This window comes from Euprymna scolopes, chromosome 25 (assembly GCF_053919585.1).
Source record: "Euprymna scolopes isolate OS-2025 chromosome 25, ASM5391958v1, whole genome shotgun sequence".
In the NCBI taxonomy this organism is placed as follows: Eukaryota; Metazoa; Mollusca; class Cephalopoda; order Sepiida; family Sepiolidae; genus Euprymna; species Euprymna scolopes.
The window spans coordinates 68757935-68778001 of record NC_136506.1 but is presented as its reverse complement, the minus strand read 5'-3'; the positions used below and the strand labels follow the sequence as shown (position 1 = coordinate 68778001).

Here is a 20067-nt window from a genome sequence, read left to right as displayed (position 1 = left end):
AAACAAAGTGAACAAATATTTTTATTATTAACACGGCGTTTTCCCGGATGACAATTATGATGAACATAAGTTTACTGATATACAGGACATACTCCTGCCCCGTTGGATCACGAGGACAATTACTATTTGTTCTACTTTGATTTATTTTATCTTAATTTAATTCGAAAATTTATAATATGTTACATATCTTTTCAGACATTGTTGCATAGCGTAAAAAAGAGGTATTTAGTTTACTTGTACCGTTTTGTATTGTATTAGCCAATGATGGTACTACAACGCCAAACTATTTCATGTACGTAGGTATTTAACTGGTGCAAAAATAATGTCATTTTTTGACGCTCAACTTCATGTCAAGAAACATTTTTGTGTCAACCTAATAAGTTATCATCTTGCACACACACTTAAGAAAATGAAATCGGACAATCATTAAAACTTGAATTGGTGATTAATAAGATGTTGTTACTCTAAAAAAATCAACTTTGTCGCTTTTTAAAATAAATTATTCTCAAATCAAATTTTACTGCATGTGACTAAAGCAATGGATCATCAATTAAATATCATTCAAAAATCGCCATTCGTTTTATTTAGTTAAATAATATTTAGGTAATAATTATTTTTACAGTAAGAATTAAATGCTGTTTAGTTGACAATAACATTTATTTTTACGGAAAAACTAATTAAAAAAATATAATTGACCATAACAGACATCCATTTTTTTTTTAAAGTAGTAACAGTAACAAATTTCTGTAGAGAATGCACTGTAGAGAAATTCCACGGATACCGCCATTATAATAATATAATTTGTATTCACAAAAAGTTCTCCCGCAAGTCATAATCAGAAATTACTGACAAGAACCAGTGGTGTAGCCTGGTTTCTGAGTGAAACAACTTTCCCAACAGTACTCTCCACATTTTTCGATAATCTTTGCAAATTAATTTGCATCATTACAACAGCAGCTTGCCATTGACTTCTAGCTAACAATTGCTATTATTTTTCACTAAAATTTGAGTGACAGTAAGCCTGCCTAATATACCAGTCCTTTTTGCACTCATCTACTGGTGGTATGCTGTGTACTCACGGGAGACCACGCGTACTTCACTCGTTATTAATGTCACCTTTGAAATCTCATGAATCTCTTCTCTTTCCTACAATCGCACAGAATAGATGTTACCAGCCTTTTTCTGCTATATCGTTATGTTCGTGGTCGGCTTCTGGCGGAACTTTAATCACTCCACCACCTTGTAAAATATTCATAGCAAGAACTCGCCTAGCTCCAATTACAAAACCGAACTTTCCTTTCTCTCTCTGTACCAAAGATCAAACGAAGCTTCCATGAACAAAATGTCTTTCCTAAAGCCATATGTGGAAAAAAATTGCATCAAACCGCTAAAGGATAGTCATTTTAAGTCCAATGTAAACAACTACTTCTTACGCACTCTTCTTAAAAAATAAATTCCTCTTAAGTAACATTCCGTTCCTCTCATCCATTTGATTCCTGTCCTTTCGTGGTGACGTTCATTGTCTAATAAAAAGTCTCTTTTACTCTTATTCTCGAGTGGTTCCCATGCTTTTATTAAAAGTAAGCCTTTAGAATTTGATAAAAATAGAAATATTTTCTAAATTTTCCTGTTCTTGTTTTGTGTTTATTTTCGTGCCTTTAAAGTGCTGTAGGGAGTCGTCTGTTTGAGCTTTGTATTCGTGTGTCATATCAATTTAAAGCTGGAGAAGTTGTGAATATTATTCTAGCGAGAATTGTACTATTCAGGATAATTATTCACGTCGAAGTACTTTTTGAAGGGTTAGGGTTAGGGTTATTACGTTTTGAATTGGAATCCCTTTTTGGCGAGCGGTTTCCATTGGTGGAAACCGCGAGAAATTCTACAGAATTAATGGAAATAGTTGAATCCTATAAAAATAGCGAAATCCTATAGAAATAAAGGAAATAGTTGAAACCCTATAGACATAACGCCAATAGATTAATCATATAGAAATAGCGGGAATAGTTGAATTCTATAGAAATAACGGGTGAAAGAAATAGGAATTCCGTGAAAATTTGAATATATTTCCAATTTTAACGAAAATAACGGGGATCCTCATTGTACTTATGACTGTTTAAGAAAAATATTTTCTAAATTTTCTTTATTTTTTTAAGAAGAATCATTGAAGGATTTCGCTTTAATTTTGATACAACCATAACTACAACGAGGATCTCTGTTATTTTCGCAAAAAAAAAAAAATAAAAAATAAAAATAAAATAAATAAAAACACAAACATAAAACAGAGTGAATAAGATGCAGACATTATCAGGGACAGCGATACTGGTGCAATAGATAACATCTCAGACTATGGAATCATAGAGGCAAGGGCTATCGAGACAATTGTAATCAAGTACAGGCGGAAATATATGCTGTTACATTTCCGAACGTCATATCTTCTCACCACTATCGACTTAACCATCTATTCGGACCGTGCAAAAATGATGTCGTTTTCAAATTTTCATCTGCTATAGGCAAAGAGTTCACTGGCCTTGTGGGTGCTTTGGGCAAGGCAAAAGCTAAGGGTGTAAACCCCGACAAAATTCCGGGTTGGAGTCTTTATAAGCGGATAATGAAGCACAGCATCATTTTTCCGGCAACTTCCGCAGCTGGGCTGGCTCCGATCGTATTGGCTTTCCTTTCCATCGGACTTTGTCTGCAACGCCGAGAGAGGGATCCTAGTATTTGGGTACACCTAGATCTCCTTATCGCTCGCACAAGCCTTCATTCGGAAAGCCAATTCCAGCTTCGAACTGTATAGCCACAGTATATACTGCAGTGCACCAGACTGTATTCAGAATGGCATTGTTTTATTAGACAGAAGATTGCCATCAACCCTTTAGTGTAAAAAAAATCTATCGTCCCGAAACTTATTGAGTGTGGTGTTTATCGTGCAAATGAAGTGGACGCACCTCAAGATTATGATCCATTCTTATTTTCTCATCAAGGATTCTATATTTTCTATTGATAGAACCTTGGCGTTCTAGATTTGATTAAATCTGTGTTTGGACACAGAAATAAAACCGAGAGAGATTGATTGCCTAGATTATCTTTGACCGCACCTCATCATTTTGACCCGGAAAAAGAGAGCGGCAGTCGTTCAATGTCAGCCATCTTAGGTCATTGATGTCATACATGTCTGACCTTTCGTTGTTTATATCCATAATAAACATTGTATGATTAGATGAGAAAAAGTATATAAAAACGATGCTAAAAGACCAAAGGAAAAACTAACCGAATACTTTAATTGGAAGAAATAAAGTAAAATTAAAAAAAAAGTCAAACGATAAAAAGAGCCAATGAACATTGTTCAAAGAGATGAGAGCAAATGAAAAAGCTTAAAAATAGCCAATGAAAATACTCGAAAGAAAAAAAGAGCCAACAGAAATTGTTTAAAAAAAGTAAATGAAAAAGTCTGAAATAAAAAACAGCCAATAAAATTCTTGAAAAACAACCAATGAAAATCGACAAAAGGCGGTTCCAACAAAAGTGGTTCCCGTAAAAAATAAACCACTAAAGCAACCGACAAAAAGAAATAAAGATATAAAAACACAAGCATAGAACAAAGTGAATAAGATGCAGACATTATCAGGGGCCGCGATACTGGTGCAATAGATAACATCTCAGACTATGGGATTATAGAGGCAAATGCTATCGAGACATTCGTAATCAAATACAGGCGGAAATATATGCTGTTACATTTCCGAACGCCCTATCTTCTCACCACTATCGACGTAACCATTTATTAGGTTGGTGCAAAAACAATGTCGTTTTTATATATATAATTGAACGTCAAAAATGACATAATTTTTACACCAACCTAATGCATGACGTTCTCAATTATGATCATATTTTGTGATCTTGCCGATGAGAGACAATTATAGTAGGGTAACGCAGTCAGTCGCTCTGCTACGTTCTCATTCGTAAACGATCAAAAAACAAATAAATCAACTGTTTTTTTATACATATTAATTCGACAGAAAGATTCCCAAATTCGACAAGATACACCTGAAATAAGTGGGATTTTACATCGATTGAAACGTTGTGAAAATAACACTCCAAGTGAGAACAGTAGTCCGAAGAATGAAAATAATACGAATAATCAATCCTCATCTAAAAAAAGTCCAAAACATATTCAAGTTAAAAGTTTAGAATTTATATCTCCCAAGAATTTCCTTAGAACGGTGAAGTAAACAGTTCTCCGTAATCCTGACGCCTACTCGATGGAAAGAAGGCACCAAACTGAACAGACGCTTAAGCTATATAATATAATTGAATGATCGTGTGTTCGGTTGACTTCAATAATTAAATATGTAAATTTCTTTTTATTAGCATAGAAAGGAAGACCCAATCTTAATCTTGTTAATAACTGATAATAATAGATGAGGGGAAAGAATAACATAACGAATGCACATATATTGTTATGAGCAAAGAATAAGGCGAGTTCAATTCTAATAATAATAATAATAATAAATAAATAAATATTCTAATAATAATAAATAATAAAAGTAAGGAAACGATAATGTTTTTACTTTTCATAAACACAAGTGAATATTCCCTTAGTCTAAATGTTTTTTTCTGACTAAATTTGGATTGAGGCTCCCAGAATCACACGGTAATAAGTGCCACTAAAGAAAAAGTCAGAAAAAGGGTTCTGATTTCGCGACTTTGTAACCCGCATATCTCAGGACCTAATAACCCGCATATCTCTTTGTAACCCGCGTATCTCAGGACCTAATAACCCGTATATCGCTTTGTAACCCGTATATCTCAAGACCTATTAGCCATGGTCGTTTGTTTTAAAATGAAATGTAACAGATAAGCTATCAGATCATATCATGTGCATTTCAACAATGATTATGGTTGTGATGTAAAGATAATTATTGTCAGAATAATAAAATGCGTCCTTATTGCTTGTAAGCATAATAATAAAGTTAAATAAAGTTAAAGAAACAAGACAAAGTTTTACTGCACTTACATTGTTTTCTTTATAATTCTGCACTGATGTTAGTGTTAACATAATTAATGAATGCATTGCAATCATCCGAATCATTAGCGGCATCAGATTCTTCCGGAGTTGCATGTGAGGTTAGGTTTTCTTCCATGTTATGATGAAGAGCCTTTTGTTCATCTAGAACCCTAGATAAGGGGCATGTGCAGGAGGTACAAAGGTGAGCAAAGCCTCCACATCAGCTAGATTTTTTTTGTTTTTTTTTGTCAAGTGTTGTTGTTTTACCTTCGTGAACATTGGTTTTTGACTGTGTTGTCAGGTGCATGCTGTATTTCCGCCCCGCATAGAGGAGAGTTTCATGAACATATTGGTATATACATAACACGTCTTCTCTATATGTAGCGCTTGATGCTGAGTGATTCAGAGGACGTTTATTAATCTACCGTTACACAAATGCGATAGATAAATAATTTACAGACGCACACACACACACACACACACACACACACACACACACACACACACACACACACACACACACACATATATATATATATGTATATATGTAAATAATTGTATATTTTGGCAGCAAGTCATTCTTCAAGCACGTCTGATTGAACATGACAGTTATTCTTTTTCCGATATTTCTGGATATCTTTTCTCATTCGCTGTGCAGTCCTTTTTATTTCAGCTGACTATTTGTATAAAATGGCGTCCAAAAGTTATTTTTCAGCCATATTTTATATATATATATGGAGAGAGAGACAGAGGTGGGTTGGAATGGGTAGGGGAGATTACTTATATCTTAAAACTTAGTTCGCCTACATTTTTGTTAAAATTTAACGCGATCTTTACCCGTACATTTATTCTTTAACAAGTCGCTTCACAACTTACCATAGTTCTCCGTTAGATATGTTGCCAAATAATAACTCCTTATTTTGCAAGTGTCAATATTTCTTGTTTCACCTGTAAAAATTATGAACATTATTTATGAATAAATAAATAAATAAATAAATAAATAAACGCGTATTTGTTTTTTTTTGTTTTTTCTTTTTTTTTTGTAAGTTTTACCTGGATTAATTTTAGAGCAAGATTTACCTCGTGTGTGACAAAAGTAGAAAATCAATTGTTATTAATAAAAAGAAATATATCTATTCTCCTGGGCAAGGGCAGGTAGCCATGTTAGCAATACATAAGACAATTAGATAAGTGATCCTATTTTTTACTCCACCCACAAAATGTCTGGAATCAACCATAACTCGTGAGAAAAGCGAACTATTGATAGATGATGAGATGACGATTTACCAATTATAGTTTCTCGCTACACACCCATTTTCATAGCAATCTTTTATGGAAAATCTGCTTTTCAGATTTTATTTGTAACTTTATACGAGTTCCTGCAATGTTTATTCTTAACAAACATTAACATCTTACGTTGAGTGGCTTCATGTATTGCTTGGAAAGATGTTGATACGAAACTGAACCGTACAAAAGGAAACCCAAAGGTAAAATAACAAATTTGATGAAGACAATTAAAAAAAAAATCATTTTTATTGATTCAGTCGAAACGAAATACATAAGCAACTATTAACACTTTTCCAAAATGTTAGATAATTCTAACATTTAGTAGTGATATCTTCCCATGTTCTTATCTAATATTGCTAGTGGTGTACTGTTCTGTCTAAATGCCAATGTTCCAATCTAACATTTCTGATTATATCCTGCTATTTGTATTATTTGCATTCTTATAATTACTATTCTAATCTTGAGTGCCATTTTCACAAGGTTTCGGTCGATGTAACCTCCTAACTTCTTCATGTGTTTCTGGTCGAACTCAGGAATGGCACTTTATGAAGTATCACTGAGGTTGCATGCTCTCGTTCCGTCAGCCATGACTGAATAAAGGTTGTAAGTAATTCGCAATTATATTTTTTTCTCGCCCACGCTGAGAATTGAACCTTCAATCTTCAGGAGAATGCCAATTTAATAATTGATTTTTCCAAGTACTCTAACCACTGCGCCACGAGTCCTTGCGGACACTTACTCTTAAATATGAGAACAGCAATCGGAAAAATTCAAATAATATGAATAACCCATCCTCTACTAAAAAATTTCGAAACGTAATATCCTGCTATGTTCAACTTTACAATTTCTAGTGATATTCTTCCCTGACTTTGAGGCAATATGTCAATACTAGAGTGTGAAAAATAGTTTAAAACGGTATTTTTTCCATAAGGTATGAATTAGAATAGAAAACTCCATTAGAAGTTAAAATTAGAAGCAGAGCTAGGCGTTAGAATATGACGTCACCCACTGAAGTTCTAAATTGATGCGTGATGAAGAAAAGCGAAAGATCGCCCTCTTTGGCCAGTGCACTAATATAATTGGGTCACCCTTTCCGATTTCTCTATCTTAGTCTGCCATAGGAGTGCTGGCGATATGAATATGATATTTTACAATGGTTTAAACAAATAAAAAATGGAAGTACATGTCGTCATTGACCAATAATATTGTTGGCATTTTTAGTCGTGTGTAAGCGATTCTATAAGTCACTCCATCGGTCGGTTGGTCGGTCGGTCTGTCGGTCTGTCCGTAACACTTGTGTGCTTGGCTTTTTTGGTTAAGATTAACGGTCTGTTGTTATTAGATTTCTTAGGCTTCGGGCCAAGATCAAAGTGTAGTATCTGTCGGAAAAGGTACTGCAAGCAAATACCATACGTGGAGGAAACCCCACATATAAGACTTGGTCAATGTAGGGTCAACTCTCCATACCAATTGTCACTATCCAGCTCCCCTACTCCCCGGGGAGCTGGTCCCCATTTCCCCTTCGCTCCTCACATTAAAAATCGGCCTTGTGCATAATTTGCTCGGTGGGGGAGCAAATAAATACAACCCCACATATCAGACCTTGGTCAATGTAGGAGTAACCCTCCATACCAATTGTCACTATCCAGCTCCCCTACTCCCCGGGGAGTTGGTCCCCATTTCCCCTTCACTTAAAAAATCGGCCTTATGCCTAATTTGCTCGGTGGGGGAGCAAATAAATAACCCTCTCCGGGGAATTGGGGACCAATTCCCCTTCACTCCTCACATTAAAAATCGGCCTTGCGCCTAATTTTCTCGGTGGGGGAGCAAATAAATACCCTTTTCTTGGCCTTTTTGCCAAGATCAAAGTGTAGTATCTGACCAGCAGATACTGCAAGCAAAGACCATATGTGGGGGGAGAACCCACATATAAGACCTTGGTCAATGTATGGGCAACCCTTCATATCAATTGTCATTATCCAGCTCCCCTACTCCCCGGGGAGTTGGTCCCCATTTCTTCTTCACTCATCACATTAAAAATCGGCCTTGTGCCTATTTTGCTCGGTGGGGGAGCAAATAAATACCCTTTTCTTTGCCTTTTGGCCAAGATCAAAGTGTAGCATCTGTTCTTACTACAAGGCTTACAACAGCTTTTTGCTTGACCTTCGGGACAAGATCAAAGTGTAGTATCTGTTCCGGCAGATACTGCACTTAAGATAATTTGTACCAGTCAATGAAGGGGAAACCCTCTATACTGGGACAATTATTATTTTTGGTAACCAGAGTGCCCCCTTTTTGCCTACTTTAAGGGGAGCTGGTTTTTACCTCACATTAAAAACGGCCTTGTGCCTAATTTGCTCAGTGGGGGAGCAAATAAATACCATCTGTTCTTACTACATGCTGTATTTATGTTTGTAACTTCGTGATATAAAGTGGGGGATCACTTTTCTGTATTAATTTAATGTAAAATTATCACCCTCTTTACAACCAGTCAGTCTGAAAGCCATTTAAGTCATTCTCCAGATCATTTAAGTTGTTTTTGAAAAATGCCAGATATTTTTTAAGTATTCAAGTCGTTCTTAAAGTCATTCAATTCATCCTTAAGTTCATTAAAGTCATTCTAAGTCTTTTACTTTTTATTTATTTAAGTCATTTCAGCCTATTTTTCGGTCATTTTAGTTTATCTGTAAGAATTTCATGTCAATCCTAAATTCACGCATTCATTCATTACACGAGAGTTCGCGACTAATGGCTATTGGCCTTGTTAACATTCTGAAGTCACCTCCAACATAATTCCAACTTTCTTTCCCTCTTTACGCACTTCAAGATTTAATCTCCACTGTTTAAGAACTAGTAAAAGTGTATTCTAAATGTCTATAATCAGTGTTACTCCCATTGCACAGCGTGCTGGAAAATTGATGATATGATTTAGGGATTATGTTCCCTATATGCAAATAAGCCTATTCATGTGGAAATGGCTTTTGTAATAGCATTCCATTACTTGATTAATTTCCTACGTGGTTTAGGTTTGTGCCGATCCTATTTATTTGCCTGCATTCTAGCACTTGTAATTTTTGTCTATAATATAATTTTCACCTGTCTGTTTAAATGTATATATGTATGTATGTACGTACGTACGTACGTACGTATGTATGTATGTATGTATGTATGTATGTTATTGTCAGGTCATTTCATATGCTACTGGTACCATGTAACCCAGCACTACCTGCCTCATGGTTGGGTCACCGGCGACCAAACTGGTTCCCCCACCAGACTTGTTTGGTGAAGAGGGCGGCTAGTCTCCCTGAAGGATTAAAAACAAGACCTTTCAAAAGGCAAATAAACCCTTTTTCGTGGTCAACGGCCAGCTAGCACTGTGTGTCTTTGTGTGTGTGTATGTGTATGTTGGGGTGGAGAGGGCTCCTGTAAGCCGTGGTGAAGGCAACCTTTCTAGGAGAAGCACATCTCTGATATAAAAACCATAAAGCGGGAGACTGGTACCCGCATTAAGCTGGTCTGCAGTTTAACTTGTTCCTGGCTATCTTGCTCTTGCTTGTTGCTGTATCTCAACATTTTGAACCGAGAGATAGACTTAGCTGTCGTACAAAGCTAAGACTCTGTAACATTATCTGTGTATAGATACTCCCTCAGGCATTTGTCTATAAAAATGGTCCTGTGGCGATGGAAGTCATTTTTGGGCTCATGGACTGTCTGAGAGAGTGGCACTCGTCTGACAAAACGTTGCAATCATCATCATGTATGTATGTATGCATGTATGTATGTATGTATGTATGTATGTATGTATGTATGTATGTATGTATGTATTCCTAACACTTTCGACAGAGGCGACGGATTTTCACGAGATCGGTATCGTTTTGAAGCTCGACCCTTCGGGCGACAAATATTAAAAACATTCTAAAAACATTAATTGCTCCACCCTCAACTGGACACTTTTCTACAGGGAGTGGTAGCAAAAAATCGTTCCTTCATGAAAATTTAGCCAAACACGCATGCGCAAAAAAGTTCTTTATTGAATTAGTTTAAGTAAATAAAAAACAACAACTAACTTAATTCCCACGGTCATGGACCAGTCGTTATAGCGGCAGCATCGTTCTCATGAGATTGTACGTTCTAGCTGGGATATCAGACATAAATTTTTTGTCGATTTTTAAAGTTTTAATATTGAAACAGGTTTATTTATGCTTCTTTTTTAGTTCGTTTTTTTATGTTTCCATCACGTCCTCTGTTTTTTGTTTGTTTTTGTTTTTCCAATTTTTTAAAGAAGTTTTAACATTTAAACAGGATTATTTATGGCATTTCTGTTTCGTTTGCTTATTCTTTATTTTGTATCACGTTCGTCTTTTTTTCCGGTTTAAAAAAGTTATAACATTTAAACAGGTTTATTACGTTAGCTTATTCTTTATTTTCCATTTTGTTTTAATCCCCCCCCTCGCCACACACATCTCACCACACCCGGGCAACGTCAGGTACCCCCGCTAGTTTGAAATAAAAAGAGAAAATATTCGCCGGGTGCCGAGTAATTCCGTCATTGTTGTTATCAAACGAGCTCTTATCGACGATAATGTCCAAAACTTTCTTCTGGGTTCTAACGATTTTATATTCTTCGGTATCATTTTTTAATGGTCTTTTTACTGTAAATGACAGCACTAATCCAATTTTTCACCTGCGTTTCTCTCGTAAGAATGGATTTATTAATTCACACACATTGTACGTGATAGATGTTTCCGATAAAGAATGTTTATCGGTATTTGTTTCAATAACCTATAGCTAGGAAAACTGACATTTTCTGATTAATAATATTTCGTTACTTTTCCATACGTCACGCAAATTCGAATACAAAATCATAATTATATAGAAATTATTTTCGTATCAATAATCAAACAAATGTTCATTAAAAATTTAAAATATTCATTTAAAACAATTTTCAAATAATGACAAATTATCTTTAGTTTCTTTTGATTCTGTTTTCTTAGCAGTATCTCAGTTTCGCTTTGTGTGTGTCCTCTTCGCTAAAATTATTGCGATGTGTTATATGCAATATTTTCAATTTATGTTCATAAATATATCCTAATTCTTTGTTCTCACATTTTCTTTAATCGATTTCATTAAATCTTCAAATTATAGCCACATTTAAATAATAGTTTTAGAAATAGAATGGAAACGGTATTTTCCAGTTAAGGTTAAATTAGGTAAAACAATTGGAAATTTTATTAGAAGTTAAAACTTAATGTAATAGCTACGTATCATGATATTACGTCACGAATAGGAAGTCGAAAATGATACGTGACGAAAAAGAGAGAAACATCTTTATCTTTGGCTAATAAACTGGGAAGATTCGCCCGATTTTTGTCGAATCTCTGTCTTTGTTGCCTCTTCCCCACTCCGGAGACAGCGATGGGAACTCTACGTAATCTGTAATCATGCAGTTCTTTGAAAAGACGAAGCAACAAAGAATAGGAGCCATGGCTGATGGTATTTTTCCCAAGAGTCCGACATTCAAACTTCTTGCAACATACAAAGAAAATGCTGTCGAGTCTGCTGCAAAGAAGGTGATTCCAACTACCGGGTTAGAAAACTTCTCACAACTGCCAGTATCCTATATCTATATAATGCTATCGTCACTCCTGTATAGAGTATTGTTGCTATATCTGGGTTGGCAAACAAACCAATAACTTCTCTCTTTTGAACAGGGTGTCTCTAACTTGATAAGTCCTGCATTTTTCTAAGCTCCAACCCCTGTCCCATTGCCGTAATGTTTCATTCCTATATTTGTTTTACAAGTACACGCTGAAATGTACTCCGACCGACTTATTGCACTTAAAACACCTCAACGTAAATACCTTTAATCAACTTGATTAGCAACAACCTCTTTTACTGTAGAGGTCTACCGTTATAGATTCTTTCATCGGACCGATTACCTTTGAAATTCCCTCTCTAATCCCTGTTTTCCCAATTTCGCGGACATGCAGAAACTTTAATGTAATTTGAACAAACATCTTGCTGCACAACTTCTCGCTTAAGATTTTCTGCTAAAACTGGTTCTTAATGAGGTAATGAGGTAAATGTTCATAGTACAGACACGTATTTAATTAAAGAAAGCTTTGTGAATAGTAGTTACAAGTCCATATGTTCATAGAGTGAATAATATATGCATGTGTATATAATATACATATGTGAATATTTGCCGGTGTTGCATTGTGTGTATGCGTTGGTTTACCTTGTTCTTGATAGTGCGCGTGCGAATTGAGTTCCGTTTCTTTTACAACTTGTCTCCCCCCATCGCAAACGGCACGTGGGGGCACTGTTAAGCGAAGTTCTTGGGTGTGTTCGGGTGCGGTCGGCTGGTGTTATCTCCTCCTCTCTTCGGCAGTTTTCTTCATAGGCGTTTCTATCTTCGCGTCGGCTTACTATTTTCACATGTACGTGATACTTTTGAAACGACTATTATTGGTAAAAACAACGACTATTATTGGTAAAAAAGATATGTGTAAACTGACTTGATGAAGAGAGCGAATCTCAACAAAGCGAAGAAAGGAAAAGACGTAGTAATTAAAGCCATTTGTTTTTTAGCATTCGTTAGAATCAATTGGAAATTCAATTGCTTCATTTATATAAGTTTCTTTTACTTTCGATCAATGCTTATTAATTCTCTCGTAATAATAATAATGATGATGATGATGATGATGATAATAATAATAAGATGATGATGATGATGATAATAATAATAAGATGATGATGATGCTGATGAGGGTGATGATAATGATGATGAAGAAGAAGAGCACTAGGAACAATACGAAAAACTTCGAAAAAAATAGGGAGATTGAAATCAGAGGAATTGCCGAAGAGATAATAAAAACGGCTGAAATATTAAAGAAAAACCTTGAAGGTGAAATCTAATACATATGATCCACAGGCGCTGGACGTATAGTAATTGCTATAGAAGTAAGACACAAAGAAACACAATATGGAATAATGAAAAATGAAACTGTAGAATTGTAAGGTAATCTCGTCTGCGCCCTCGCCTTCCCCACCCTTTTGTTGTGTGTCAGCATAAACTCGTGCCAGGCAAAATAAGCAAGGAAGGTCAAGGTGGATGAAAAGACCGAGGAGAGAAATCAATAACCAGACATCAACTGGATAAGTGAGAAGAAGACTGAAACCTTCGGGGGCGCTTATTGCCACTGAAATCCTAGTGAAGACCAATGGTTGCTATCAACGAGAAATCAATGACAAACGGTTACTGCGATAACGCAAACTAATTTGCAAAGGTAAAAGAGGTTGCGAGTACTGGAAATCTAGCGAAATATGTTTTCACTCAGACTCCCGGATACACCATAAGTTGTTTGTGCGAAAACTCTTAGTGAATAATAATAATAATAATAATAATAATAATAATAATAATAATACGGTATTGCTTCGAAGATGAGGGAATGACAGCTCAGATGGTTTGGACATGTGCTGATGGCCAAAGACAACATTTTTGTGAAGCCGTTTTTAAATTTGAAGTGATACTAACGCAAACAAACAGACCCTTTTGTTTGAGATTATAAAATGAAATTCAAAATAATAATAATACAATAGAACCCCGGGATACGATGACCCTAGGATACGTTTTTTTCATCAAAACGTATGCAATCATGATCTAAAAGTTTCATCTCACCGTCACAGATACTTACAACGTAAGGCTCTGAAATAGCAACCCTGTCATGGACGTGCATCAGAAGCAGAGGTGCGTCATTGAATTCTTGGCAAATGTGCATTGCGAATGGTAGTGATTATGCAGTAAAAACTGGAGCACAAAATGTTGCTCGTTTTCATTGCACCACTTCCGTCTTCGTAGCTTTTCAACCTTTTTAAGTTAAATAATATTTTTTATTTTTTGGAACGACCCTCGTATGAAAAAGCGCACCCCTGACACCCATGTAGAGTCATCGTTCCACGCTGACAAAAGTTGCATTGAGAATTCTGTTGACTATGCAGAAAGATAAAGTCTGGGACAGAAAAGGGTGCTCATTTTAATGGTACTACTCTTGTCTTCGTGGCTCTTCAATTTTTTTAGTTAAAAATTGGGAGGCTTTACTTTTGGAACAAACCTCGTATATGAATTGATTATTAAGTATTATAGTGTAAGGGTGCATGGTATACGCTTATGGATTTATTATGTCTGGTCAGTTGAACTTTCTGGCGATACGCTTTCTTACTCATTTTCTTGCGATTCACTTTGCTGACTCTTTATATTGTTCTGAACCTACTAGGAGTTTTCACGCAATTTATTATCAGTAATTACTTATAGGCAATGATAAATGTCGTTCCGTGCAATTTGAGTGACAACAAGTCTTCTAAAATTTCTAGTAATCTCCACCTCTTTTTAAAACCGTTGTAAACCATTTGCATTATCACAAGAGCTGTTGGCTATTGATTTAGTTTAAAAAAAAAAAACAAAAAAAAAACGACTGTCGGCATTTTTAAGAATTTTAGTGGCGATAACTTCTCCAGTTCCACTACTCTCGTCAACCTATTCTCCTTGGCTATGCACAACTATTTGATGTTGAAACCAACCGACATAAGTGCCACCATTTTCTTAGGGGTGTGTGTCACATATTCGATTTCTGTTACTTTTAGTTTCCTTGAATTCGTGCAGTGTCTTTCGATATTTCGGTTTTATTCCTATTTTAAGTTGCAGATGGATGGTCGTAGTTTGTTTACTGTTCGGGATGGTTTCCGCGCTAAAAGTTTGTCCTTAATGGTTTTGTATGTTTTCATCAGTACTGTTCGTTGTTTGGTGTCAATCTTTCCTTTGCTTCTAATTTCTCACAGTCTTTTCTTTTCACATTTTTGGAAAGAGTTAGACATTCTCGTACAATTGTTGGCATAACAATTGGTTGTTAGTCTGTCAGAACGACAAGGACAAACTGGTCATCTGGGAGGGATGATGGATGGTATGTGCTGAACTGTGAAGCAAAGGTTGCACTGTCCCTTACTATACCTCTATTAAATCAGCATTGCTTCATGTTAGTGCAAGAAGTTCAGGATAACTGGAATGCTAAGATAAGCAAAGAGCACACACAGCGCATGGTATTCCGAAATAGTCACTCATTTTAATACTGGTAAGGTTCAACAATTCTAAACTTCGGGGATCTAAGCGGAACTGACGTGTCAGTGTGATTATGCGGTGTACGGCATTACGGTAAGCATACTTCGTATTCTTTTTTTTCGATTTTCACTCATTCATTATTTTTGTATGAACCAGACGATTCTATTGTTGGCATAGGTTTCCTCGATATCTTTCTAATCAAATTTCCTTCTAGAGAGACTACAGGTACTTACAGGAGTGATCACGTGAAGGTTACCAGCATCCTAAGTGAAAGTATTTCTACGGAACGAATTGGATTCGAACTTGAAACACTAATACTGTTACACCGTGTTGTTAACTGTTCAATAATCGTCACCTCTCTTTCAGTATATAGTTCCCAGTGAGCAATTTTCTCAAAAGAGTCATGCTTTGTTTTATATTCCTTTTATGTTAGTTTGCTCTTCATAATGTTTTGTACTATTTCGTCTTTTTTGTCCACATCGTCTATATTTACTGTGTTCCCTGTCGTGCATGTTCGTTTGCTTCTTATATAATATAATTATAAGACAATTCCCTATGATCTAAGCCCGGGCGGCACCGGTTCTCTTGTATACCCTCCACCCCTCCCATTGGATGTTTGATCAAGGATAATTTATGCAAATCGATTTCTTCCGGCGTTCTGGATTTAAAATCGATTGGGAGAAATGACTTTTATTGAAATCATTAAAACAAATAATTTGTGTTTGAATAAAATTAAAAATGTAATTTTCGTTGATGAACAAATAACCAGACGAGTTCACATGCAATAAACTGAGCGACCTTGCATGAAACAACAACGTAAAACAAAGGGGGAAAAAACGGGAAATCACTTAATATTAAAACATCCATCAATCTTCTCGGAAAACAAACTCAGACACATAAACACAGACACATAAACACAGATACATACACGCGCGTACACACACATACACACGGAAACACACACACACACACACACACACACATATATATATATATATATATATATATATATATATATATAATGTAAAATTATATAATCATCAGAAAAGTACCCTTCTGGATGAATCGTAGTTCCGACGAAGTTTCTCGTTTCCTTAAGAGTTCACAGTTGATATGAAAGTTTTAAGTTATTGTTGAATCCTTGATAATAGTAACAACGTCGAACCATTGATGTATCCACGTAGGGTATTTTGATGATTAGATAATTTCACTTCTACATATGCATTGAGCACTTTTGAAAAATATATGTTTATTAGTTCAATGGATTCGAGCTTATTTAATTATATATATATATATATATATATATATATATATATGCATATATATATATATATATATATATATAGTGATTTAAAGGTTATGAGAGTTTTTTGAAGCATGAAAACGAAGTTACTTGTTGTATTTAATATTTTATTGTATTTTTTTATATATTTCAAGCGGGCCTCCGCTCTTGCTCACAAAAAAGTATCAAAAACATATATTTCACACTGAGGAAGATCGAAGGATCGGTCGAAAATATGTGCTTTTGAAGGAAACATTCTTGTTTTTTTTCAAAAGCCTTTTTGTATTCCTACACGTCAACACACAGGAAATAAATACAGAACAGATATAACCATTTATATATTTTTCGTATTGATTTTTTATTCATATATATATATATATATATATATATATATATATATATATATATATATATATATATGTATATTACACACACATACACACACACAAACACACACACACACACATATATATATATATATTTATATATAATCAATTGGATTTAATTTTGGACTTGATTCTTTCTAAAGATTTACTTTCGCCTTCAGATCACCTTTGAAAGAATCATTCATGCAAACTGCAATTTTATGCCCGGTTCGTTTTTATTATTATTTTTTACATCTACATTTTTCACAGTTTTTTTTTATGACATGTACATGTTTGCAAATTATGACTATAATAAAATGCAGTTTAATTTAATGCCGTAATCAGCAAATTCTAACATTGCAACAAATATAATTTGCTGATTTCTGTCTGTTCTCTGATGCGAAGAATAGCATTATTTGGAACTCCGCGGAATAAGGACTTTGTAAATTGTATTTTGGAGTATTCAGTCGAGCAATAACTTTTGTTTTCAAATTTCAACTTACAGTTTTAATTTCTTTTCTCTTATATATATATATATATATATATATATATATATATATATATATATATATATATATATATGTATGTATGTGTCTGTGTGTGTGTGTGTGTGTGCAAGCTTTGCATATACACACACAAACTGACGTTACAATGTTTCGATCCGTAGTTATAAATACTTAAGATCTCATCTGACAAAAGCTGTCTTTTACTTTAGATATTCATATTAGAAAGACGAAAGTTTATACCTATCTATCTATCTATCTATCTATCTATCTATTTATTTATTTATGTCTCTACTTTTCTCTAGGTTCCATAATAGAACTCAAAATTCGTCGGCATACCACCACATCAAGTGCAAAAAGGCTTGAGGTCTAAAAGTATGTACATCTTCTTGAAACAAAGAACACATTTCAGAATGTAATTCGCGCTATTGGATTGAATGAAACAAGCTTCAGGGAGAAATTTAATGTGAAAATATATTCTGTTGCTGTAGATATCTTAGGATTTCCGAAATATAAGTCCTAAGACTCAAAATTATGAGGAAATTGATGCCCTCCTTAAAATAAAACGCAATCTTTTCTGTACAACTTTGTCATCAAATCTATTTAACCAAGTAAAAATGGATGCCACAAATCATACAAGATTTTCAAAAATGAACACAAACACGCATGCGCAAAATTAAAAAAAAAAACTAGTGGTGGCTAAACAACAAACAGCAAAAACTTTAGTCTGTTTTACCAAACAATTAAAAAGCTCTATGTGTTGCAGCAATTAACTTTTGTTCCTCGCAGCTCAAAATACGGTACCCGATAATTTGAACTTTATAGCGAACTCGTTAATCGCAATCTAGTTGTGGACGAATCTGTATTGGATCCCATTAAGCAACATGAACAATCATGTCCAGTGATGAAGTGCCTTCTAGAGGTAAGATAAAATCTTCTAAGTCAAATGAACAACGCCAACACGCCAATAATGAATGAGATTCCAAAGAATGGCGGCGATAAAATGATCGATCTCTTAGAGCAAGTCATGTAAAGTATCTCAAGACTGGAGAGATGCGATACTTGTGTCTTTGCACGAGAAAGGTTAAAAGTCAGATTGTGGTAATCTTAGGAGCATATCTTTACGGTCTATTGTTTGAAAGGTGTTTTCAAGAATTATTCTAAATAGATTCATTCACACAATTGTTAATGAAATACTACCAGAGTCTGGTTTTCGTGCAAGCCGTGGCACTGTGGATATGATTTTCAGTTCTCGGTAATTGCAGAAGTACGAAGACTAAAATATTCCGTTGTACCAACGTTTGATTTACCAAAGCTTTTAATTCCATAGCCAAGTAAACTCTTTATAATATCTTGATTATATGGAATCAACTATCTTCGTTGAAGGTAATAAATTAGATGTAGTGCACTCTTTTGTATATCGAGACAATGCCCTCTCTAAAGGATCCAGTCTCGACAGGAAAACCTCCTTCCGCATTGGAAGGACTTCTCGGTATTTTTCATCACTTAAAAACACGTATGTGGTTCCAACATGGTATCAAGTTACATACGAACATTATTGTGTATAAAATCTATGTTTTAACAGCACACACACACACACACACACGCACACGCACACGCACACACACACACGCATATATATATATATATATATATATATATATATCGCATACATCATATACTAGTTAAAAAACAACAACGTACTCGAATGAATGTCCGACAACAATAGACAGTTCTTTGCCACCAAAAAATATCTATGATGGGGAAATACAAACAGTGGATAAAGCTTGTCTTAAGCCAATGATTTGTGTTTTCTACTGTTTTCTCGAAGTCTTCGCTTACTGAAGGTTGATACATTTCGCCATGGTTAGAGTATTTTGTAAAATACATTTGTAAGTTACATTCTCGTGAACATTGAATGTTCAATGGTTAGTGCGGGAGGAAAAATAAAATTGCAAATTACTTAGGACTTCTACCCAGTCATAGCTGACGGAACGAGATCCACAGTGGTAGCATGCTGTGTAAATAAATGGTTTCGTTCGAAATTCCGTGCAGATTCGACAGAACGATTCCCGAGTTCGACAAGTTACAGTTGAAGAAGGCTAGAGGTTCCATCGACCGAAACATTCTGTAAATAACACTCAAGACGAAAACGGAAAATCTAAATAATACGAACAATTAATCTTCATCTAAAAATTCAGAAAATTAACTTATTATCCATTGTTATGTCGATAAACCTATTTTCATTTTTCTTTTTCTCTTTCTCATCTAGTCTCCACGAGTTAGGGGGAGGCGAAAGTATTACAATAATACGTTCATCGGAAAACACACAGGTTGTATTGACGCATCCCACGACAATCTGTTCTCCTCTTACTATATTTTAAAATCGAACTGTTTCAATGACTCAATTATTTCAGCCAATACTTCCCATTCACAAATTAATCCAACACGAAAAATATCGAACTATCTAATATCGATTTAAGATCAGACTTAATCCATGATAAACATTT

At 35.0% G+C, this 20067-nt stretch overlaps 1 protein-coding gene and 1 pseudogene across 1 annotated transcript in view; both read left to right on the top strand.

The window, feature by feature from the left end:
• The window catches only part of LOC145247422 (uncharacterized), a 443795-nt gene that overhangs the window by 399723 nt on the left and 24005 nt on the right, over positions 1-20067 (top strand). The window lies entirely within an intron of this gene.
• LOC145247679 (U2 spliceosomal RNA) lies at positions 8375-8600 on the top strand (annotated as a pseudogene).